At 36.3% G+C, this 27666-nt stretch overlaps 1 protein-coding gene across 5 annotated transcripts in view; it reads left to right on the forward strand.

Annotated features, from left to right (window-relative positions):
- Positions 1-27666, forward strand: part of LOC115217153 (poly [ADP-ribose] polymerase tankyrase) — a 216965-nt gene that overhangs the window by 15402 nt on the left and 173897 nt on the right. The window contains exon 1 of one of the 5 annotated variants that reach the window (XM_036507259.1): positions 9956-9977. The exons of 3 other annotated variants lie outside the window; for them this stretch is intronic. The gene's annotated coding sequence lies outside the window, so the exon portion shown is untranslated. Of the gene's footprint in view, positions 1-9955; positions 9978-27666 lie in introns of those variants that run through there. One more of the 5 variants, XM_036507258.1, reaches the window with a different exon arrangement.

Below are 27666 nucleotides of genomic sequence, written 5' to 3' on the forward strand. Positions count from 1 at the left end.
TATATATATATATATATATATATATATATATATATATATATATAGTTAATCCAAACAAGAAAACACAGAAAAAAACACAGCAACGCGAGGACGTGGAACAATTAAAGTATTATTTGACGCTCAGGAAAGAAGGGAAGGAGGGTTTAACGTTTCGAGCGGAGCTCTTCGTCGGAAACAAAGGAGAAGGAAAGATCCCGAGAAGGGAAGACAGAGGAAAATACATATATATATATATAATATATATATATATATATATATATATATATATATATATATATATATATATATATATATAAACAATTGCAGCGTGGAAGGTGTTTATAAGCCATTTAAAAACACAAAAAGCCGTTAGATTCACTTCAACATTTAAATTTGTCACTCGCCTCGAAACCGCGACCTGTTCACTGAAAAGTACGAAATTTTGTCAGTAAACAGGTCGCGGTTTCAAGGCGACGAAGATATTTTGACAAATTAAACTTAAATATTGAAGTGAATCGAACGGCTTTTGTGTGTTTCTTAAATGGCTTATAAACACCTTCCACGCTGCAATTGTTTTCGTTTCAGCACACGATCTCAGATCAAATTACTTGCTATGCGAGTACATCTCCGTAATATATATATATCTATATCTATATCTGCTAAACATCAGATGTTGCAAGATAGCATACTATATTGCATGCTGGGCAAGACTTCCGACCCCCCCCCCCCAAAAAAAAAACACCCTTAAAAATATTTTTTTTACACAACCCCCACCCCCCTTTTCGGCTACGGGAATACGAATCTGCAAAAAAAAAAAAAAGGTAAAAATCGACATTTGTAAATTATCCCCTCCAAATTACCCTCTTCCTTCATTTTAAACATTTTCTTACAATTATCATGATTCGGACAAAAATTTCAAAACATTTCTGTACTTACGGTTAGTGTTTTAGGGTAAGGGTTAGGGTTGGGGAAAAAAGTTAAAATCGAAGAAGCTGGGGGGGGGGTGGATTTCGCAATGCCGATCTTTGGCAATTTTCCGGAACCTCCGTATCCGAAAACGGGGATTTTTTACAAAAAAAAAATTACAAAAAGAAACAAATTTGGGAGAAAATGGGGGGGGGGGTCTTTCCGCATGCTGTCCTTATTCGTATATATTAAGCTCTTCCTTAATATTTCAGTGGCACCATTCCCTGTTCCTGTTTTTGGCACAATGTTGAATTTAAAACAACAAAAATACTTTTCTTGTTTTTCCAATCTTTAGTATTTTTCAATTGTTTTAAGGTTTTTATCGATTAAGTGAGCTTACTAAATTTTCCCTCTCATTAACCATCCTTATAAACCCACTTAATTTAATATTAAGTCATGCAAGTAGTATGGTGCATATGTATATGTACATACATGTGTGTGTGTGTGTGTTTATGTGTATATCTGTCCGTCCGTATATCGATCGATCGATCGATCGATCGAAGAAGAATGGTGTAAACATGTCCTTTAATTAGATTAATTTGCAATTGTTTCATCTCGATTCGATCTTATGAATATCGTTATGTCATGCAATAATGTAAGCAAATATTGAGGTGTCATTGTCACGCATCAAATTCGACTCTTCAGAATCACGTATAAAAGTTGTTTGCATATATTATTGCATAATATAGTAAGAGTATTCATGAGGTCGAATTCATATGAAACAATTGCAAATTCATGTAATAAAAAGACTTTCTCACTCCATTCTGCAGATATTTAAGGGTTTTCAAGCAGATCCATGGATAAGGTATACTCTTTTTACTCTTTTACTTGTTTCAGTCATTTGACTGCGGCCATGCTGGAGCACCGCCTTTTTTTAGTCGAGCAAATCGATCCCGAGACTTATTCTTTGTAAGCCCAGTACTTATTCTATCGGTCTCTTTTGCCGAACCGCTAGGTGACGGGGACGTAAACACACCAGCATCGGTTGTCAAGCAATGCTAGGGGGACAAACACAAACACACACGCATATACATATACACATATATACATATATACGACAGGCTTCTTTCAGTTTCCGTCTACCAAATCCACTCACAAGGCATTGGTCGGCCCGGGGCTATGGAGAAGCAAAGGTATGTGTTGTAAAACGAAGCTGTACCTGTTCAAGACGTTGGTCAGACCATTATTAACTCTATGAATGTGAAAACTGGAAAGTGATAAAAATGGAAGAAAAAAACAATGGACAGCTTCCATTTCACATGTTCAAGGAGAATACTCGACATGAAGTGGCTGCGAAGAGTCCACAATAACACATTTGAAACGACAACGGGCATCAGTAAGATCAGTCACGAAATAGGATGAAGGCGCTGTAACTGGATCGGACATGTCACCCGACAAAATTGAGAAAGCGATTGTATGGTGGCACTAAAGTGGTAACCAGAGGAGGAAAAAAGCAACAGGGCTCTCTAAAATCACATAATGAAGAACCATTGGCAAGAACAAGCGGGAAGAATGGTGAAGCTGCAATGAGAATATGACGCTTCAACGTGACGTCGGTAAACTACAAAAATGACGAAATACCTATTTCTTTATTACCCACAAGGGGCTAAACACAGAGGGGACAAACAAGGACAGACATAGGTATTAAGTCGATTACATCGACCCCAGTGCGTAACTGGTACTTAATTTATCGACCCCGAAAGGATGAAAGGCAAAGTCGACCTCGGCGGAATTTGAACTCACAACGTAACGGCAGCTGAAATACCGCTAAGCATTTCGCGCCCATCGATGTCCATCACTGTTGAATGGGATTTAGAGCGAGTTGTTTCGCCCTGCTTGTGACTTTGCTGTCGTCCACTCATTGCGTTTTAACTAGCTATGGAGAAGCGAAGTTATAGGCCGCAACACGAAGGTTTTCAAGACATTGGTCTGACCATTATTAACTCTGCGGATGTGAAAACTGGAAACTTTACAAAAATGGAAGCAAAAACAATGGACAGCTTCCGTTTCACATGTTCAAGGAGAATACTCGACATCAAGTCCAAAATAACTCATTTGAAACGACAACAGGCATCAGTAAGATCAGTGGTGAAATAAGACACTGGAACTGGATCGGACACGTCCTCTGACAAGATCGAGAAAGCGATTGTATGGTGGGTGACACTAAAGTGACAGGCTTAATGGGAAAAGAACAGCATGGTGCTTTAAAACCACTTGTAGAAAACAGCTGGTTGGAGAGATCATGTTGTTAAGCCTCGTGTGCCTCGTCGCTCAGAGCGAACTATCTCACCCTAATAGAAGGCTAAGAGCAAATTCATCCACAATGATACTGTACCCACTAGTATACAAGCCACGCTTTTAGTATACTATAGTAACTTTTTGATAGTGGATGAATATATCGCTAGAAAAAATTCATATATGTATCAGAATACAAGCTTTACCACACCTAACCATAAACGCATTGTTAAAGTATATTACATTTACACCAGGATGCAAAATCTCTTCAACATTAAACAAATTGGCTAACCACAAAATGTAGCTCAGACTACCGATGTGAACGTGAACGTTGTAAACTTCCCGATTCAAACTGTTAGATTGGACATACAAGTACAACACTTTATCGACAGTTTAGCATGCATTAACAAGGAATAATTTCAGCTTATATAAAATAATATTGGGATAGAAAGACTCTAGTTGATAGCGTTACAGTTTTATATAGAATTCTACAAAAAGAATGCTATGGGAGTTTTACATATATGCAAGATACAAACTTAAGTAAGCAGACACACATCACACGTCGTCTGTATGTGTGATGGTGTCATGAAATCTACCATGATCTACTGTCACATCATTTTAAGCCGATGATGACATTATGAGTTTTTCAGTTATCCCCAAGACGTTTTGTGATTCACCACAGAATTCACGGACAATATGTTATTAAAATAGTTTAATTTGAAAATGAGGTTATAAAACATCAGCCTTAGGGATTTAAAGATGATATTGTTCCAAACTAAATATAAAGAACTTATGAGGGAAATTAGAAAAATCATCACTATGCATATGTACACCTGTTTTTACGTGCACGCATGTGTACATGTGCTTGTGTCTGTTTTGATAATCTTTTGTTAGGAAGAAGATCCACGTTTTATTGAAGATAGAACGTTTCAATACTGGCAGTCGTGTTTTTCTTGTGGTTACTGCTTTATATCCAGGAGTACATCTTTTAAAATGTTCTGCATCGCTAATTGTGCGACCAACAGTTTTATTAAAGTTGCTCTACTCATACATTTTGGTTTTATATATCCGCTTGGATTGTTCTACTCTCATTATATATACCTTTTTGGTTTATCATACCTTGATTGTAAACCTTCTTGGATTGTTCTACTCAGATTTCAAACCTTGGATTGCCTTACTCTTGGTGTAAAGCTTCTTGGATTGCCCTGCTACTCAGGTTATAAATTATTTGGATTTCTCTGCTCCAGTTTTGATTTAACTCCAATCTTCTTGATCTTGAGTGGGTTGAGCTGGCTTCATTCATCCTCAATACTGCATCTCTCACAAACGCCGACCAGACCACCTGGCGATTTGAGGCTAACGACCGTGTGATCTCCAACCACTCCCTATTCCAGCGGCGAACGCCGTAGAATGGGGGCCTAGGTTGGGTTCCAAATCAGCCTTGACTCCAAGTGAACCCTATTTGCGGAATCCTATGATTTAAAGTATTTCAGCTGTGATGATCACTTATGTCTAGAGAACTCTGCTTCGTATTATTATTCTACATGCCCTTTTAAAGCTAGTAGGTTGTAATTTGAGTGTGAGTTAGCTGTCATTTATAGTAGATCGAATGATCACATAGAGGCACACTAGGTACTCATCTACCCTGTTTATAAACATCTGGGGCTGCTGGAACCTCTTCGAGGGCGTTCGGACCTACAATAAAAACACAACCAAATCTTCCTCAAATCACAGCATTTACCACCTTAAAAAAAAAAAAGACACTTGTTAGTGTAGTCATAGTTATAGAATAGTTTATACATGAAGTTAAGATAGTCACTGCTGGAATGTCTTTACTAATTAGAGCATCAGGAGCTAAATTCTCGGTGCACTCTACCGTAGTTATGAACCTTTTGAAAGAACCTCTTCATAATTGCCGATCGTACTGCTAGATAAAGCAGCAAAACAACCTCATATTATATCCCGTCAAATACTTTAATTCTAAAAATATGCTCGAACAAAAGACTGAATAGTCGAGACTGGAATGTTTTTTATTGTGTCTAGTCAAAGTTGACCTAGAGCCAACGACCTCGTAGCCTAATTTTGCTGAACATGCTTTCAAATAGATCTATGTTATATTTTCCTTGTTTGAAAACACATTGATTTCCAGATCTTGGCTCGATCCATAATTCTTCGGTTTATGTTATCCTCGAAGTAATGAAATTCTGCACATTCAACATAAAGGTTGTTTTAGTTCACTCTGTATCAGTCTCAATCGCGCAGGCTTAGGATCGACGTCAATGGTGTTACAATCTTGTAATTTTTCAAGCATAGCGTATCTAGGGCTACGTTGTCCAATGTGGCCATCTTTTTTTATATTTTTTTCAGACAGTATATTGTGAAAAGGGGGAAATAACGGTGTTATTTCTTGCAAGTTGATTGACCGAAAAGTGTTGAATAAACCTCCCATAACAAACGAGTTGACAACTAGTTTTCTCTCCCAAGAACTCTAATCGTTTTTGTATTCAGTTTGCAAGATTCTTGATGCGAACTCGTGTATTAAAAAATATTTTGTTGCCGACAACACTCGCGCACAAGTTCTATTTCATATTATTATTAATTTGTCAATTGGTTATCTATTTAACCAGTAAAGTAATCGATTGTTTGATTAACTGCTCGGTTATTCAATCAATCAGGTTCGTCAAAAGTCCTTTCGTGCCATTTGTGATCTCACCAATGGCATGCTCTTCACTACTCTAGGTCTGCTCCCGTGTCTGTCTCTTAGTTCGTATTATTGGCACAAGAACCGTCCCCGAGATACGAAAGTCTTGTACGAATACTTTGAACAGGAGTTACGATTTCTAAATGATATTGTACAACCTTACTAGCCAGAGATTTGCAGGAGGTCTTTATACGGTTTGGTTACATTCTCCTGTATTTTGAGAAATTATTAAGTTGGCTCATTACCATATTTAGCAGTGGTGATGGATGGATTGTTGCATCACGGTACTCCTCAAGAGTAATGGCAGCAATGTTCGATTTACTTATATATTTATACCTTGCCAAAGAAGAGAGAGCGAGAGAGAATGAGATTAATTAAGTCAAACGAGATTTTTTTAGGCGCTAAATATAAAGGTATTTCCAAAAGAAAGAAAATTAAAACCAGAAACTTTATATGAAAATTGCAGCCAACTCTTCTTCAAATCACATTCAAATGAATCTTCCTTAAAAATTGAAGGACACATCTCATACTGTAGTTCTAGAAACACTGTCTGAAAGTAAGATGGGATAGTCACGGCTGGAGCATCTTTGATCATTATTGTTTGCTCAGACAGATCAGAGCTGATCTGATGCTAGACACTGACCATTTAAAATTCATTCTACAACGATCACATCCGGTTTGCTGTTGTTTTGGATCTTAATTTTGAAGTATTGGAAATTCTATAATAAGGAAAACTTACTTCGATCTGTTGATATTTGCATCGACTCGATTATATATCTCAGCAAAGAGAGTGGAGGCCAGATAAATTGTCTAATCGATAATCATGTAAACATTTTTATAGATCTTTTTCATCTCACCGATTTTATATTTGTTGTTGATGTTGTTTGACCCTAATCGAGATGGACCTGTGATCAAAGACATTCCAGTCGTGACTCTTCCGTTTTTTTTTTGTATAACAGAGATTACATCGTCCAGTGTGTTCTTCCTTTCTTGTGATTTGAGGCCGTTATGGTTATTTCTAGCAGGTCGAGCTACAATATATTCCCTCATTGGCTCAAGAGGATTTATTATTGGTTCAGTGGATTGAGAATATTGACAATTGTACTTTCCGCCACCCGGTTTACTAATCCTTTCTATTATAGGCACAGGGCTTGCAATTTTTTTTGGGGTCGGGGGAGGCGGGAAGTGGGGCTAGTCGATTACATCGATCCCGTTAATCAACTTATTTCATCGATCCCGGTGCTCAACTGGTTGCATATTTCATCGACTCCAAAAGGCATAGTCGACTTGGACGAAATTTAAACTCAGGACGTAAAACACGAAATGCCTATTTCTTTACTACCCACAAGGGGCTAAACACAGAGAGGACAAACAAGGACAGACAAAGGGATTAAGTCGATTATATCGACCCCGTAAGGATGAAAGGCAAAGTCGACCTCGGCGGAATTTGAACTCAGAACGTAACGGCAGACGAAATGCCGCTAAGTATTTTGTCCGGAGTGCTAACGATTTTGCCAGATCTTCGTCAAGTTTAATAATACACAGTGAATTTTTCGGTGAACGGATTATTTCGAAGGGACTTTGGTCACCAAGATCACCTGATTTAACACTGCCAGATTTTTTTTTTCTGGGGAGCAAGTAAAGGATCAGTGTACAAGAGTTACCCGAAAACCATTAATGAGCTAAAATGCGCAATCATAACCTTCACACGGTCCATACCGCGTCAGACTGTATTTCAAAGCATGTGTGGAAGAGACAACTTATGTATTGAAAATGAAGGACAACACTTTCAGCACCTCTTATAAAGCTTTTTGAAGTTTTGTAAAGTCTAATATATTCTTTGGTAGTCTTATACCATCTTACAAATATTTATTTTGCAATAAAATACTTATTGCGGAGAGACTTTTTGAACACCTTGTACTTATCGCCTGTAGACCTTGGTGCCTTTATCGTTTGGACCAGATTGTCCTTGCTTAGTTTCTTCCACGTCTATGTTTTCTTGCAGATGTTTAAGTTGAGTATTGATCACATCAATTTTACCAGTGTAGGAAGGCTTGCGGATCTTTTCGGTTTGAACTGTTTTTCTAGCGGTGTCATATGAAATTGTCACCCATAATTATGACCCTAGTATCGATTTATTGCATTTCAATCTGTTTTAGGGTTAGGGGTAGGGGTATCTTTTTTTCTTCACAAATGTAAATAAACCCAATCTGTTTCTTAAACGAGGGACATAATCATACGGCACATAATGTTGTTTACCTCAATGGACGTCAGTGATTGGTTGAAATTGCAGAAATTAAAGAAAAAACAACAAATATCTTACAAACTATAGAATTTTCTCAATAAAGCCAAGAGAAAAAGATGTTTTATAAACACATTCTACCAGTATACGAAGTTTAAAATTTTTTAGTTACCTAGAAATTATGTTAAAAACTGCCGTTCAAACCGAAAAAATCCAGGCTTGCAAAGTTGGGTGCTATTTCCACTTCATCCAAGTTCATATTTTTTTCTTAATAAAAAGTAAAATAAAACACTGCTTATAATCACTCACGTAGTCAGATTATAATTAAAGAGGGCTTCAGGGAGGAAATAACAGACCATATTATTAGGAATGTAACACGAACGAATCTAAAGGTATAATCTTCGTTGAAGTGACCGCGAATCTTAACGATTTCCGACTTTTGCACTAGTTCACTAATTTAATTATTATAGAGGTGTATTCGATTTAATTAACCTAACGTGCTTAACTAATACTTTTATCGATACCGGAAGGATGAAAAGCAAAATCTTACTTTGGCGAGGTTTGAACTCGTACGTGAAATGACATAAACTATTTACTTCAGTGTTATTTAGTATGGTGTTCTTCCGTTTCCGCCGTTTTTGCTCTGCTAATTAATTAATGGTAATAACAATGGTGTTTAGCCCCAGATCTAGGATCAAAGTTGTTCAAGATGTGACCCACACTACACTGTTTTGTTTTTGAAACACGAGATGATTACAGTTTGAGCCCCGGCATACACATAGCTTTTCTTTTTAAGAAAGGAAGCGAGTGATTTGAGAGAGAGGTTAAGCGATATTTGAATGTCGAGCGGCTGCAGAATGGCTCTGGGCGAAGACGTGGTGTCTCACATTGTGAGAGAGGTAACAATAAATTAAATTGGTCCTAAAAGATCACAGCAGAGACGAAAGAATTACTTTACCTTGTCCTGTTTGTACGACTGTCGATCGGGCGATCAGCGTAGTCATTATAAGTTTACTCAAACTGAAAACTGAGCCTTAACGATAGATAGTGTTGCTGTTGGAGACTCTAGGATCAAGTAAAACTTCTGAGCAAAAGAATTTCAGTTGTAACTTATACCGTCTTTTTAGAATTATCTAGTACTAGATAATCTATTGTTTTTTTTTTTTCAGATAGTATGGTGAGATTTGGCTGCTATTTCTAGCAGGTTGAGCTATCAAGTTGTGTAGCTGGTTGAATAGATTCCATGGTTGAATATGGCTATTATTTTAATATCCAGTTGGGGGAGTGGAAATCAAAAGTTACTCGGTGAGATGTAACGTGAAAAGTTGTAAACTTAACGAACGTAATTGATTGAGTATTATTAATATACAAGCAATACAACCTCATCGTAATTTATTTCGTTTACTGGACGGTTCCATATTGTTTTCTAATTTTGGCACAAGGTCAGCAATTTTTTAGGAGGAAGGGGCTAGTCACTAACATCGACCCCTGTACATGACTGGTCGACCCCGAAAGCATGAAAAGCAAAGTCAACCAACGGCGTAATTTGTATTTAGAGAACGTAAAGTTGGAAGAAATATCCGCTAAGCATTTTGTCCGGCGCGGCAACGATTCTGCCAGCTTTTGAACGGTTTTTTTTTATTGACACTATTAAAGGCCTCTCTCAGAGTTTCTTCAAAATAGTTAAGGGAGTTTTAGGTAGGAAGAAGATCTTCTGGCACTCACTATTTTTACTCTCGTATGAAGAGTTTCGATAACTAGTTAAATTTATGAGTTATGTTTTCTTTAATAGCATTTGTCCACTCGTGCTAGGAAAAATACCAAGTTGTTTGGGAAAAAAGACTAAGTAGAATGGTAGGTAAATCGACAGTCTTCAGCATTTTCTGTACGTTCTTTCTAATCTTGTTTCGCCATTCTCTGCACATTCTTTCAAATTTTGCGTCTTTAATTAATACACTTGTTATTTTGGGGGCGTGCTTACAATTAAACTGACGAAATGTTTAAATGATTTTAAAACGGAAAAGAAAAAGAAAAGAGTTAGTACTTTAACTAAACATCGAGTTTTAAGAATATATAATTTTAAAATATTGATAATAAGTACATTAACGTGTGTTTGTGTGGGTTTTGGTCTTGGGTTCATTCCCGTTTTGCAGCACCTTGGGCAAGTGTCTTGTACTATAGCTCCGGGCCAAATAAAGTCTTGTCAATTTGGTAGACAGAAAGTGAAAGAACGACACACACACACACACATACGTATGTGTGAGTGCATCCCATCATCGCTTGACAACCGATGTTTGTTTGTTTACGTCATCGTAACATAGCAGTTCGACAAAAACAAATCGATAGTAACTAACCAGTCTTAAAAATAAGTACTCGGGGCGATTTATTCGACTAAGCCCTTCAATGTGGTACCCCCGGTATGGCCCGCAATCCAAAGACTGAAAAGTAAAAGAAAAAAAAATATATACACACAACATATTTGGTGTGCATGCTATTTATAGTATTTCCCAAGTTGTATAAATTAATATGAGAGCAAAATGGAGCTTCAATCTTGAAAAGATAAATGTATTGAAGAAAAAAAAAGCGAAGTCCTTTTTGCTTAGAATTAAACTTTAGAACTGTGTATATGCATGTTAACGTGCATTGAACCATCCAATCAACCCTTGATACCAAATACAGTTGGTTCCTCTTATATGACTAACGGTTTTTGTGCTTTTTGATTGGGAGAGGGTCAATCTAGTTCCTTTTTAATGAAGCAGTGACTGAGTTTGCTACACCATTCTGTCTGTCTGTATGTATGCATGTGTGTACAGTTTTATATATTTATTTCTTTAAGTAGGCTAAAATAGAACGATCTGACATTTCAGTAATCACCAAGTAAGTGTTGTATATATATATATATATATATATACATACACTCTTACTCTTTACTTGTTTCAGTCATTTGACTGCAGCCATGCTGGAGCACCAACTTTAGTCGAGCAAATCGACCCCGGGACATATGCTTTGTAAGCCCAGTACTTAATCTAGCGGTCTCTTTTGCCGATATATATATATATATATATATATATATATATATATATATATATATACAGCGAGAGAGAGAGGCACACACAGAGATATATATGTGCATTTCACTTATCAATATCTGGCTTGTACTCTGCTGAAAAACTCACACGCATATATATTTTTTTAAACATATGTTCAAATCACTTTAAAGAAAGCATCAACTAAAAAAAGAACTCTGTAGAGTTTTAAGATATATTAAAAAAAAAAAAAAGTGACTTTAAATTGCACCTGAAACAGGCTCTCACATTGTATGTACCATGTAAAAGGGGATATTTGCGACCAGATAGATCGTAGTCTTACGACGGAAGACTTTGATACTGTTGTTAGTGCAGAAAAATGGAATAATTGTGTTATGACTCTTGTCTGTCTTATATGTATGTGTGTTCGTCTTCTGTTTGACTCTCTTTTTCTAAAAGATTTGTCTTTCTTTCTCTCTCTCTCTTCTGTGTGTCTGTCTGTCTCTCTCTTCACACGCACATACTCAACTTCAGGTGGTTGTTGACGCCCTCTTTCAAGTCGGCATGCTGAAAAACACAGCAGACTGAATGTAGTAGTTTTACTTTACGATTTCGCTCACCACTCTGTCAGTTCCTCTCAAGAGAGAGAGAGAGAGAGAGAGAAGTAAAGAGCTACAATTGATCTGACTTCCTTCCATGCTTTCAAGCATCGAAGTAGTGTTAAAGAAGACTTAGCCATTTCATTGTGTTAACAGTGTGTGATGATATTGTTTTTGTCTTCTAAGCTCTAATAAGCTCTGCGCTTTCACTTTCTCTTATCCATTTCAGATACATTTATTAATAATCGACGTGTGTGGGTGTGTTAAATTTAACAAATAATAAATAAATACACAGTTCAAGGAATTACCCAAGAAAGCGAGCGATCCAATATTTTCTATATTTCTGTATTCGGCAAAATTAGGCTATGGTTGCTTGCTGCTTTCTCTCACTACTGTTCTGGCCTTGTGCCAATGTTGTAAATTTTTTTCAACATCATCATCATCAGCAGCATCAGCATCATCATCATCATTTCTTATTAGTGTCGGACCAAACAGTTTTTAGTTTTTGTCTCGTGCCCATCTTATTGCTTCATAAATGCTTCTGAAGGCAATAAAACAAGTTTAAAAAGAAAATTTTTTACAGTGCCAGGTCAACCCTGGAAGAGACCACCACATTTTACGATCAGAGGCATTTAAGTCATGGCTATTTTATCTTTTGTAGACGATAGGTCGTGATTTGATTGAAATTTGTCTGCTATTTCTAGCCGGTCGAGCGCCAGCGCAAAAGAACCCTCTCTTTTTGTCGCGTTAAGATAGTCTTGTGTCGGGGGGATTCGATGCCCTCTCTCTCTCTCTCGATAAACCTATAAAAATTGGCCTTCTGTTTCAACAAACGAAATCGTCATAATCATCTTTATTATTTGTTGCTTTGTGGCAATGTGAGAGAAATCAATATCCTTTATCATCATCATCACTGTTACATCCCACCTCATTCCATTGATATTCCAGTGGAAAATATGTGTGCAGCGACGGTATTGTCACCTTGAAACAGGTTCGTTTTAACTCATTGTTAGATGCTCGGCGAAAGCGTTTCTATTTACATGGCCTTCATTGAATTATTCACAGCGAGCGAGCGAGCAACTGTTCTTCTCCCTCTTCCACCCCACCTACTGTAAACCAAGTTGTCTCGAGAGTCGTGAGAGGTGTGGAGGGGAGAATCCGAGAGGTGGTCAGTATATATGTATCTTCTGTCCAGCCAGCGCTTGACCTCTCACCACCCTCCATAACGGTTTCGGTTCAGCAACCGAAGTAATTTCCTCTTTGGAATCGAAACTTAATGTTGGATTTACTACTGCAAGAAGGAGGTCCCACCTATCCGCGCTTATTCGATCTGCTAGAAATAGCAAGCTAAATCTTCCTCGCATCACACCTTCTACCGACATAAAAGGGGTGGTGAAAGATACCTTAGATAAAGTGTTGGAATGGTCACTGTTAGAACGTCGTTATTATATTAGGTTCAAAAAGGCCGAATAACTAGTTTATTACAATAATAGTTATTTGGAGCATGTGCACAAGTTCACCAATTTTGGTGTAGGTTATATAGTTGTTCAATATATAACGGATGCCCGTTACTTCTCGACTGTTACGTACTTATTTTATCGACTATGACAGTTCTGCACTAAGAATAGTAAGGGACATAACTAAATAATACAAGGTAGTCTGCCCGATGCTCTACTGAGTCTGCTATTAAAGTGTGTGTGTGTGAGGAATAGTCGATTATAGTGACCTTAGCACTTGACTGGTACACTCTTTCGACAGTGTTTAGTGGCGAATTTATTTCGATAGCAGACATGAATTGTTATTTTTTTTTTCCCACTCCCGAGTCGTTTTCTTTTTTTTTATGTGTGGAAGGGTTAAACGAACTCGCCAGTCGAGATTCAGAAGTCATATACTTCATGGATTTCGCTGTGAAGTTCATGCTTTTCTAAAAGATGCACGAATGGGCAAAATGCGATTTATCTTGCGATGGCGAATCGAAATTGGGTCGCGAAATATGGCGCTTGCTATGATGATGATGATGATGATGTATATGGATTCTGCCGACTTTCTCAATCCAGCCGGAAAGAAAGAAAGAAAGAATTGCTTTCCTCATAGAAATTTACTGTTTCTGTTTTATATTATTCCATGTGCACTGTATAACAAAAGCAGCAAGGCAGACAAAACGCATGGGAAGAGGTAGAAATCGCAGTCACGGTGGTCGTTGTTACTATAATAATAATATAGTGTTAATATTTACTGCTACTAAAACGAGAAAGGGGAAAAAAAAAAAAAAGAAAACACTTGCTTTGTAAACAGAATGAGAGAGAGAGAGAGAGAGAGGAATAATTTATGCTGCACACGCTTTTCTGTACATTGTGGTGTGTGTGTGTGTGTAGTTGCTACTGCTACTACCACATGCAGAATTGGTTGTGTTCGTTGTTGGCAAAGCTTCCTGTTCCCCCCTTCTCTTCTCTATAATATCTATATATATATATGTATGTATGTATGTATACACACAACACACTCAGACAAACCGATGTGCATTTTACACACAAGTACGTTGTGGTACGCACGTACTGTGTCTCTTCTAGCGACAACAGGTTTTTGTGATAGATGGGTGTATGTAACGGGCAGGCAAATCTCTCTCATTGTCACTAAAACATGTCTATCTTTATTCCTTTTCTCGACCTACTACTATCCCCCGCTCTCGTAGTAATGTTCTCGTACACAGTCTGCTTGCTATGCCTGGTCGTAATGTATCCACCCGTCCACCCGGATCGCTGTTATCTGATTCTGTTTCACGCCTCTGTATTCGTATTTCTCCTTTATCTCTGGTTCTCTCGTCCATTAACACTCCTACCATAGATCTAAATGGACTTGGAGCTTATTTTTCTCTCTCTGTTTTTATTTTTTTATTTTTAAAAATTTTCTTTACTGTGCTAATTAGCAATAAGACAACTGAAAATATTGATTAAATCGTTTTTACATTCGGGGTAATAGTCATTCTCTGACATACTTTTCATTTCCCGTAGTTTTATATATATATATATATATATATATATATATATATATATATATATATATATATATAATGTAGAGAGAGAGAGGTGCTTGTATGTATTATCTTTGATTTTGTCATTAATTTAGAAATTACTAATTAATTTACAGATTAATTTTTTTTCTTTCTTTCTATATTTCGAGTGTTGGTTTCCGAAGGCCGCCATTGAAAGCTATACCAATTCCCAGACGTGGTAGTGGCGGTGTTAATATATATATATACATATATATGCATGTATATATATATATATACATATATATGCATGTATATATATATATATATACATATATATGTATATATATATATATAGTCTGCGTATTTAGTCATTCCCCCTCCTCTTCCTATAGCCCGTTCTCCTCTAAATAAATTGGCGCCATAAACAGATTCTCCTCCCACCCATGGTTTCTTGTTTGCTGCTTGTTATAAACAGCAACCTTGCTTTGAGTAATTCTTTACTCCGCCACCCTCAATCTACCTCTACTTTCCAGATGCCAGCACCCTAATAATGAGATTTGTCTCATGTTCATAGGTACAATTTTTTTGCTTGTTTGTTTGTGTGTTTAATAACTACACACGTTGAGAGCAAAACTGTTTTCGTTTTTTTTTTGCGGCATGTTTATATGATTACATGTTTTAAGCTGGTCTGTTGAAGAAGCTCTTTGCAGCCTCGAGAAATTCTTTCCATGCAGTTTTTGGCAGTTTTACGTTCTTTGATGCAGTTGTAACTACTTACTGAATGTATGTTGACTTAGGTACTTATTATTCTACGATACCATTTCGCTCATTCAGTTATATATATACACATATGCACACACACACACCATTTATTGCTTTGCAACAAACAGCTTTAGATGGCGAAGAACGAATATATATTTCAACTTGGGAAATACAGCAGCCTATTACTTTCAGTGGAAAACTTGTATAATGCATCGAATTTCCGCATATATATATATATATATATATATATATATATATCTTTTCGGTTTGAACGGCAGTTTTTCTCTAGCGGTGTCGTATGAAATATGTGTTAGGGGTGGGGGGGGTATCTTTTTTTTCTTCACAAATGTAAATAAACCCAATCTGTTTCTTAAACGAGGGACATATTCAGACGGCACACCTCAATAGACGTCAGTGATTGGTTGAAATTGCAGAAATTCAAGAAAAAAAAACAAATATCTTACAAACTATAGAATTTTCTCAATAAAGCCAAGAGAAAAAAATTCTTTTATAAACCCATTCTACCAGTATACGAAGTTTAAACTTTTTTATTTACCTAGAAATTATGTTAAAAACTGCCGTTCAAACCGAAAAGATCCATATATATATATATATATATATATATATATATATATACACGTATGTATGTATGTATGTATGTGTGTGTATTGGACATTGTTAAGTCCTCTCCAACAGGTCTGTCCTCATAGCAGTGGGTATGTAGAACAAAGAGATGATCCCTTAATCTAGCTTTACTGCCCCACCAGAGTCCTTTTTATTAGTTTGTTCCTTTTATTTTCTCGTTAAGAGTACAAGTAACCTTTCTGCCTTTCCGAACAGATCCAGTTCAGTGACAAATCTTACTTTTTGTTGAGAAGAATAAGTAAAAAAAAAAAACACACCCATGGTTTTGTTTTTGTTTTTCTTTCTTGTCAGGAAGAAATGCATTATCCAGTGTGAGATTCTTATTTTCCTCTTTTCTTAAATTTAGTTATTATTTCTAGCAAGTCGATCGAATACTTTAGAAGTTTGCTAGTACTAACTAACTCAGCTTAGTAGTTGTGATAAAACAAAAAAAAAATTAAAGTTCGGTTAAGTTTTGAAACCTTAGTGCTACGAGACTAGGAAATGAGATGGACGTGAGAAATTGTGTAGTTGACAGGTACCACCTCCCTCACAAAGAAACAAGAACTTAGACACAGATTTACAAGATTTTCTCTACACAGATATACTACTAGATCATCTCTTCATATGCGTTGTATATTGTTTGTTTTGAAACACTACTACAAACGTGGTATTTTTTTGCTGTAAAATATCATTAAAACGTAGACAGAGAATTGAAGAACGGACATGATGTTCAAGTGTTGAAATGGAGCGATGTCTCTGTACGAATTGGAGAAAGAAGCTAAAAATCTATTAAGTCTTCAGACTTCATTTAGTTCCGTTAGAGCAGTGTGGTCTCAATCCGCATATGGTCCTTTGGGGGTCCATATGAAGATTTTACTGTTAGAATTTATTAGCAATAAATTACTTATACTTCTACGATACACAAAATATTTTAGCAATTTTTTTTAGTACAATTCCTAATTCTGTATAATTAATAAAAATATAACAGGATTTAAAAAAAATCATCGAATGGGTATGAAGGTCCAGTTTGAGTTATATGGGAATGAAAGGGGTTCATAGGTAAGAAAAATAGTTGAGAAATAACTGCGTTGGCGAATATAATTTAAAAAAAAATTTCATCAGATGATCATTTGTTGTTCTGTTTTGCTCCAGCTCAACTCTGTTTCAGATTTGATAAAACCGTTCCAACTGCAACCATATAGCCCCCCCCACCTTTTTCTAGTCATAGTGTATCTAAGAGTAAATTAAACAATTTGGCATTTCCGTTTTTTTTTTTTTTTTTTTTTTAGAATTGTGACGTGTTATTTGAAATGAGATTTGACTGCTATTTCTAGCACATCGAGCAATCACAGATTCCCTTGTTTGCTTGCCAACAAGTGAACTGAGAATGCTATTTTTTTTTTTCATGCTTGTTTATTTTCATGTAAGATAAATTGTTTGAATTCCCACAGTAAAAATACCAATATACATTGTTGTATTAATATTCCGCTCTTTGTGTTCTGTTTTTTCTTCTTTCGTTTCTGTGAAAGCTTCCCCTCTCCAACTCTTAAAAACCAAAGCCATTCCTTCTCAAGTGAAGCAAATATAACTTCTCTACAAATTCATCTCCCATGTTCGACTCTGTTGTTTGTTTTTGTACGCGCGCGCGTCACTTGCTGATTTTTGGTAGGAGTATCAGTGCCAATAGCCTTTGCAGGACCTCCTACATAGTGAGAGTGATGCCATTCATATTACGTTTGTCCCGATACGGCAGCGAGCTGGCAGAATCGTTAGCACGCCGGGCAAAATCCTTAGCGGCATTTCGCCCACTTTTACGTTTTTAGTTCAAATTCCCCTGAGGCCGACTTTGTCTTTCATTCTTTCGGGGGCCGATAAAATAAATACCAATTGAACACTGGGGTTGATCTAATCTACTAGGGCCCCCTTCTCCCGAAATTGCTGGACTTGTGCCAAAATTCGAAACCAATATTACTCTTGAACCTAAGTCAACCACTGTAGGAAAGATATGGGCCAAGAGGCATTTTCAGAGGGACCGATGTTCAGGAAAGGAAGGACTGGGCATGGTGATTAGCGCAAAGCCTGGTGTATTTCGACAGAGCAAGTGTGATGTGAGGTGAAGAAGCGATTGGGTCAGGGATGCCTGAGTGGAGGTTGGCATGAGCCTAACCAGCTCTGAGAAGCAGAGGTCATCATAGCAACGGTAGAAAAGACCGAGAGAAGATATGAGTGTGTTTGTGAGTGACTTTATGTTAGTCAGTCCGGTGATCCTTTTCTGGATGTCAATGTGTGCGGTAGCAGCATCCCACTCCAAATGTGAACCTCATCTGAGCTTTGTAAAATCTCAGTAATTGTTGGGAGCTGCAGTACATATTCCCTGGTGCTGAACAGAAGAGCCAATCATTAGGACACGATGCGATTTTGCCACGTACAGTATTAAATACAGGCATCTTCAGTTATAGAACTATGTCTGCAAATGAAACGGTGTCCAACGTTTAGATTTTGCTATTTTATATTTTAACATTTACTTGGAATTTCAAAAGTGTTTCATTTAGTGAACACCAAAACTGCTACTTGCAAATCTAGAACTGTGTGGTCCTATCTGAAGCAAGTTGTAATCTTTGATATATATATATTATATATATATATATATATATATATATATATAATATATATATATAATATATATATATATATATATATATATTTATATTATATAGAGGGTACTATTATTCATAGGTACCGCACGCTAGGAGGGAACTTTGCAGTCAAAACTACTAAAATAAACAAATTTTACCGAATGCAAAACTGCAAAGCAAGTCATTTAAAAACAGAATTTAGTTCGTTGCACTGAAGAGCGTAGAATGCATATTCTGCATTGATTGCGAAATCACAGGTGATATGTAACTAAATTCTGTTTTTAAATGACTTGCTTTGAAGTTTTGCATTCGGTAAAATTTGTTTATTTTAGTAGTTTTGACTGCAAAGGTCCCTCTTAGCGTGCGGTACCTATGAATAATAGTACCCTCTATATAATATAAATAAATATTTTCAAAGTGGAAAAATTTACAGATTTTTTCTCTTACGAGGTTTTTCACGCTAACTACTGATAATTTCTTATAAAAGATTTTATCCTTAATTTTAAATTTATACATTATATATATATATAGTTCAAATTTACAGAATACAAAAGACGAAAACAGGTGAGGGGAACAACAAGCAGGTGTATTAGTTTTGACGCTCGGGAAAATGGAAAAGTCTTTGACATTTCGAGCCTGCGCTCTTCGACAGAAAGAGTTGAGAGGGGAAAAAATAGAGAGAGAGAACGAAAACAAAGAAAAAACAGGAAACACAAAAAAGTGTGTAGGGATTCACAGTTCAACATGATGAAATGACTGGAAGAATGAGGCTGAGTGGAAGAGAGATAACAATGAACCGGCAGAACTAAGGTGCGCAAGCGTGTGTGTGTGTATTTGTGTAAGACGTGTGTGTGAATGGGGCGAGCATATATATATATATATAGTAAGGAGAGACACAAATAAGAAAGAAGAAAACAAAGGACCACTGATGCGGTCACAGGAGTGTGACGAAAGAACTCTGGCCGAAATAAGATTAAGATTAATGTAAAAAAATAAATAACAATGAAGCAAAATAACACCAATTATATAGTGCGTGTGTTTTTATTGGCTAAACTGGCAAAATGACCATTCCGAAATATATATATATATATATATATATATATATATATATATTTATTTATCTGTCTCAATATATTTACATTAGGTGTGGTACGTAAATGCCTATTTTAATCTTATACTGCTCCTGTTGCATGCAATGGATATATGGTCAGCGATAAAAATTCAGTTGTTCCATCAAATGATCCTCAATTTGCATGTAAGTGGTTGAGCGTTCTGCAGACAAGAGTGCTCTTCAGGTACTTCTTAGGCAGTCCGCCTGACAGTTTCAATCCACTTGACTTCTATACATTCTCTGTTTGGCTCGAGGCGAGGTTTCAGAAAATGATATTTGCTTCAGATGCCATGCAACGGCATCTTGGTCAACTGACTTGCCTGCACGTAACACACGTGTGTATATGTGTGCATGCATGTGTTATACGAGGTGTTGCTGAAAAGTCTCTGGCTTAAGGTAAAAGAAAATACGGGAGGATCAGTTAATTATGATTTTATTAAATGGATTCCCCTCTTAGATTCACACATTTATTGCAGCGGTCCTTCGGCTTTTCTTAGCCATGTAAAAGAACTCAGAAGGTTGGGCCTCCAACCAGGCCTTTCGAGAGACCCCTTCAAGCCAAGATCTTTTCAACACTTCCTCGTACACACACACGCGCGCGCGGGTGTATATTGCAAAGTGTGCACCACATCTGGGCATTAACGTACATCAACACTGACTCTGAAGACTATTGTTGAAACATGGGAAATGTCAATGAAGGTGGGGCAACAAATTAGAGAACATTCTACGGAGTGATGCCTACGGAAGATCCTCTACGTCACTTGGTGAAATAGAATTACAAATGAGGAAATCCTTCTGCGATGCAAATCTCATGCACAGCAAAATATTGTTGTCGTTTCGTCGGTTCTGCCAGGCACTCGACATGCAAATATTGCAATGACATAAGCATCAGGAAATAGAAAGATGGCCGGCTCAAGTAATATATATATATATATATATATATATATATCTGTGGGTGTGTACAGATATATATCTTTTTATCCTTTACGTGTTTCAAGCCATTAAACTGCGGCCATGACGGAGCACCACCTTGAAGGGTTTAAGTCGAACAAATCAACCCTTGGACTTTTTTCTATGAAAGTCTGGTGCTTATGCTATTGATTCTTTTTGCCGAGCCGTTAAGTTATGGGGGTGTAAACAAACCAGCAGCGGTTGTCACACACCTAGGCGCTCATACACACACACATGACAGGCTTCTTTCAGTTTCTGCCTACCTAATCCACTCTCAAGGGGGTTGATCGGGCTGGGGCTATAGTAGAAGACATGCCCAAGGTCCCACACAGTGGGACTGAATCTAGAATCTTATGGTTAGGAAAGCAAAATTCTTACCACACTGCCATGCCTGCGTCTATGTATGTGTATGCATGCATGTGTACACACACACCAACATCATTTGACATTCGTTTTTCATGCTGTCATTGGTTGGATGGTTCAGCAGGGACCAACGAACTTGAGGACGGTGCCCGGCATCGTCTGCTTTGGCATGGTTTCTACAGCCGGGTGCCCTACCTAACGCTAACTACTTCACGGAATGCACTGTGTGCCTTTTTTTCGTGACACTGTCACTAATGAGGTCACCAATTTACTCGCCAGACAAGACCCCCTTAACTGAGTTAGATATAGTATTGAGGGAGGTGGCTTATATCATATAAATATAAGGAGAGGTGAGAGTATGATAAAGGGACAAGAATATGTGTCTTGCTGTAGTAGAGGTACATAGCTTCCCCTAGTTGCGGGGATGGAGCGAGAAGTTGGTGATGATCCGGTGTCCCCAGAAAGGCGTGCATATGTATCTTGGAATGGGTATATTGCTTTCAAAAAACGGGAAACTCGGGATTAGTGACAGAGGGGCGTCAAGCTATAAGATAAACGAATTTATTGTTATAAATATTCAGTACTTGTTTTTCTTGTGTGTGTAAATTTCAAAGGATAAGTTTCGCACGTGTCTGTGTGAAACTTAGGCTTAGTATTCTTCTCACTCTTTTATTAGTTTCGATCATTGTAGGGTGACCAAGCTGGGGCATTACCTTTAATGTTTTGGTCGATTACATCGACTCCAGTATCTGATTCAACGGGCTGTGTTTATGAGACAGCTTAGTTACTTGGCACAAAAGGACAGCATAAACTACATCGGTTATTTTAGGTAAGCACGAGCATAAACACAACACATTTACGTTCTATCTATAACTATCTATATCTATATTTATTTATCTATCTAGCTATATCTATTTATTTATCTATCTATCCATCCATCTATCTATATTTATCTATCTATCCATCCATCTATCTATCTATATTTATTTATCTATCTATCTATATCCATCCATCCATCCATATCCATCCATCCATCTATCTATCTATCTATATCCATCCATCCATCCCCATCTATCTATATCCATCCATCCATCTATCTATCTATATCCATCCATCCATCCATCTATATATATCCATCCATCCATCCATCCATCTATATATATATATCCATCCATCCATCCATCTATCTATATATATATATATCCATCTATCTATCGATCAATTGTGTCAGTCATTAGTTTGCAGCCATGCTGGAGCAATTCCTCGAAAGGTTTAATCGAACAAAATCATCCTTAGTATTTATAGTTTATTTTAAAGCATCGTACTTTATTCCTTCGATCTTTTTTGCCGAACCAGTTGTCAAGTAGTGGGGCGGGACACGGACACACACACACACACACGACGGGCTTTCAGTTTTCGCACCACCCCCATAATATACATACATAATACATCACACATACGCAAAATCTGAGCACGATATCACATGAACATACTCATCAGAGAACCCATTTTGTTATCCCGGTATAAGCACGTGTTTAAGGTATAAAAAAGGGGAGACATATTTTATATTTTGTATAATTTTCCAGTGTCGGATGGTGCAAAATGGTGAATAAAAAGTGTCAAAGATTTACGTTTTTCCTGTTGCTTTTGTTACACGTAAATAATTTTCTTTAAATTGCTTACTACTATTTAATGTCAAATATAATTGAAAATTCTAGAAAAATACATTTATGTATAAGAAGAAAGTTGTGAGTCTGGTTTTGGGGGAAAAAAGAAACGGAAATTTTAGTAGCTACTATTTTCACATTTAAATACTTATGTCTCGTCTTAGACAATGGAAGGGATCGAGGGCGTATCCATTGTTTAAGGGTTGTTGTGGTGAGGGCATCAGTTGGGCTTTTAAATTCGGCTCTGCTTGGTGCTGGTTGGGGTCTGTCGGACATTGATCATTTCGTTGTTGGGCATTAGCGGAAGATAAAGATCAGTTTTGGGGAGAGTATTAAGAAGCATCGTGTAAAAAGCCAACGACAACAAGAGGTAGGAGTCAGCCAGTCTGGATGGCTGGCAGGCAGGCAGGCAGACAGGCAAGCAAGCCATACTGCCAGTGAGCGCCGCCGCCGTCCTTATTCATTCATTCATTCTCTCATTGACTGTTTTTCTGTCTCTCTCTCTCTCTCTCCTCAATTCTTTCTTCGCTGTCCATGCCCCCTTCCTCTATTGCTCCTCCTCCTCCTCCCACCGTTTTGTCAGCTTTATTCTTCCTTTCCTTTCCTCTTTCGTGCATGTTTTGCTAGTCGTGGTTTAGTCTCCACTCTTCAATTCTCCATTATAGACAGATAGCCATTGTCGTTTGATCAGACCTCCTCCCCACACACACATACTACATATGTCTGTATAGTACATGCACCATATATATACATACATACATATATATACACACATATATATATATTACACATACACACATTGATGCATGCGTTTTGAGTTTGTATTCTATTGCTAGTTGTATTGTCTGTGTTTGGATCTGTGAAAATTCAATCATTTAGCTTTTTTTTTTCCTTTCTTCAGCTAATAATCTTTCTTCCTCATTTACTCTCTCTCTCTCTCTTCCTTTGCTTGCACATATATTCTCTCTCTCTCTTTCTCTCCATCTCTCTCTCTTTCTCCTTTTCTCTCTATATCTCTTTCTCTCTCTCACGTGTATAATATCTGAGCAATATTTTCTGCACTGGTGAGCCGTTGAACTTTTTGTTTCCTTTACATCTATATTTAGAAGAAAAAAAAAGAAGAGAAAAAGCATATTGTTGATTATATATATTAATTATTATTTATTTCGTATTGCTTCGTGTCGAGGTGGTTGGTGATGGTGGGAAATTCTTCAATGGATGCGTTTTAATGTTTATTGTAAATTATAAATCTTTTCATATCTCGTTATCTTCGTTGTTGTATAGCAATATCTCACACCCTGCAATCTTAGTATCATCTATTCTATTCTATCTGCATCCTTATCCTCACCAATGGCGATAAATGAATGATATTATTTATTTCGAATCCAGCCCGCGCTTCGTTTCGGCATTTTTACATTCACGCAGTTGTTTTTGAAATCCCGGTTTCGATTCCTTGGTGGCGGCAGCCATTTAATAACTTCTCCTTCAGAATATCGTTCACTCTATTTATTCATTTTTTTTTTGTTTTTTTTTTTCATGGAGCAAGCCGCAAAAAACCCTCGCTTACCCCGCCTTCTCCTGTCACCACTAAACCCCTATCGCTAAAAAAAAAAAGGGAGGGGAGCAGTAAAAAAAAAATAAAGAAATAGGCAAGGGAAAAAGTGGGGCTTGTGCCGATGTATATATAACACTTAAATCATTGCATTGCTCTGACTCCAGCCCTCCTTCTTCCTGCGTTAATAATATCAAATCTGAGGTGCCTGTGCCTATATATCTATGAAGTGAAATCATTCTTTTCGACTCCAGTGGTTGGTGTTCCACTTTTTAAAGAAGGGCGGCAAGTATGTAGATAAAGCACGTGTTTCTTAGCTCTACCGCCTCACCTCTATATCTTTGTTCCTGTGTGTGCGGACGTATGCATATTATATACATATATGTAAAACATATATTGTGAATATTACATATTATATATATATATATATATATAGATTGTTATATATATATATATATAGATTGTTATATATATATATATATATATATATATATATATATATATATTTATTGTAACATATATTGCGAATATTATACGTATGTGTGTATGTATATATATATATATATACAGTGAATATTATATATATATATATATATTATATATATAGATTGTTATATATATATATATATATTGCGAATATTATACGTATGTGTGTATGTATATATATATATATATATATATATATATATATATATATATATATATATATATATATACAGTGAATATTATGTGTGGTCTGCTTTGTTTAATGGTTGCAGTTGAATCAATCGGTGTGCCTAGACAATGTCAGAGGATGTTGCTGTTGTGATTATTATTATTATTATTATTATCATCATCATCATTATTGTTGTTTTTGCCATCGTGTTAATACATCAATAATAATTATACTGTTATTATTCATTGTATTTTTTCTTCTTTATTTTGGTTCTTTCTGATTCACCATTTCTATTATTACTTAAATAGGTTTTAATCATATATATATATATATATATATATATATATATATACATACACACACATAGTACTCCAGTATCATATTGTTAGTCGGTGATAGTAATAGGAAAAAAGAATATGAATATACAAATTAATTTGTATATTATTGTATAAGTATATTCACTAGACTTGTGGTTTTCATTATAACATTATGTATAATAATATATATAAAACACCAGGGGAGTGGGGAAAATTGATAATGTGTGATGCTCATGTTTTTCAACAATAAAATATAATCGAATCGATTCTAACCACAAGTACGAAAATCGATGTATTTGATGGTAAGGAAAGATATTTGAAGTAGCTGTGATGTTCATGCCTCTTTTTTCTGTCTGTCTCTCTCTCTCTCTCTCACCCGCAAGGGTATTCTTATTGATGTATGGATTTAGAGTAGTTGCGAAGAATAAAACAAAGCAGTTTACAAAATACCGGCAGCAACCAATGGTTAATGGTAACAACGAGCCGACATCGACGTGGTGGTTTGAGGATCATTTTGCTGCTAGAAATAGCAGCAAAATCTTTGTCGAATCACAGCCAAACGCTTTTTTTTTTTTAAAGGGGCAAGACATAGGATAATGAAATCCTATGCATACTACCTATATCTGGGGTGAAAGATCATAGTCGGAAACTATCTGACCATAAACTTTTGTCAATCAGGCTTAACCTGGGGCTAAAACAACGAGCCGACATCGACGTGGTGGTTTGAGGATCATTTTGCTGCTAGAAATAGCAGCAAAATCTTTGTCGAATCACAGCCAAACGCTTTTTTTTTAAAGGGGGCAAGACATAGGATAATGAAATCCTATGCATACTACCTATATCTGGAGTGAAAGATCATAGTCGGAAAGTCTCTGACCATAAAAACTTTTGTCAATCAGGCTTGACCTGGGGCTAAAACAACGTTTGAAATAGCAGTGATGAAAAATAGTGGTGATTGCAGAAGGTTTTGGGAGAATGAGCGAGCGTGTTAGTAAAAGAAACAGACGAAAATTGTTGGTTATTTCGAACGAAGCAGCATCCATCCATTCATCCGTCTATCCATCCATGTATCATTTATCCTTTGCCCAAACGGAAAGAGCTGCCATCTCTTTTCCTTCTTTGCCTCTGCCTCGTTCGCCTCTCTCCTCCTTGTTATCTGCCGCCAGCTCTGAAAAAGTCAGTCTAGCATATCTGCTTCTTTCTTCTCACTCGATCTGAATGGCTGCCTTAGTTTTCTTTCAGTCGGTGCTTTTTAAAGCTCATCTCTGATCCAGCCGTGACCATCAATATAGGTTTATTCAGGCTATTGCTAATCTAATATATCCTTTTTTTAAAAAAATTTTTAAGAAGCAAGTCGTGTGTGAATTTCCATTTCCATTTATGTTGCTATTTCCATCAATCTAGCGACCATGCATTGGCTGCTTTTTGCCTACTGTTTATTTCTCTCTGAACAGAACCTATAAAGCCTATGGCTTTCATAAGATTATATATATATATATATACACACATACACTATGTCTGGGAGATAGTATATATATATAAATATATATACTATGTCTGGGAGATTATATATATATATATATATTATATATATATATATATATATATGGGAGATAGTATATATATATATATATATATATATATATATATATATATATATATATATATATACTATGTCTGGGATATATATATATATATATCTATGGGAGATATATATATATATATATATATCTATGTCTGGGAGATAGTATATATATATATATATATATATATATATATATATATATATGTCTGGGAGATAGTATATATGTATATATATATATATATACACACATATATATATACACATTATGTCTGGGAGATAGTATATATATATGTATATATAATATGTCTGGGATATATATAAAATAATAAATAAAACATGCATATATACATACATATATGTACGTACCTACATCTATATGTAAATATACATGCATATATATATATATATATATATATATATATATAATACACATACTAAATCTGGGATGTACACATACACACTATATCTGGGCGATATACATCTGTATCTTATGTATTATAAAATGACTTACCCGGCTTAGTTTTTCTTAGTCTTTAGTAGGTTTTTTTGTTTGTTGTTATTTACTTAATCCACCATCCCCCTCTGCCAGTGGTATGCATCCTCATTAAAAACTGTTTTCTTTCTATCCTAACCAGCATTACAGGTGGATTTTGTGTGTATGTATGTGCGTGTGCCATTATTGATATATATGTAATATATA

Source organism: Octopus sinensis, linkage group LG11, assembly GCF_006345805.1.
Source record: "Octopus sinensis linkage group LG11, ASM634580v1, whole genome shotgun sequence".
NCBI classification, from domain to species: domain Eukaryota; kingdom Metazoa; phylum Mollusca; class Cephalopoda; order Octopoda; family Octopodidae; genus Octopus; species Octopus sinensis.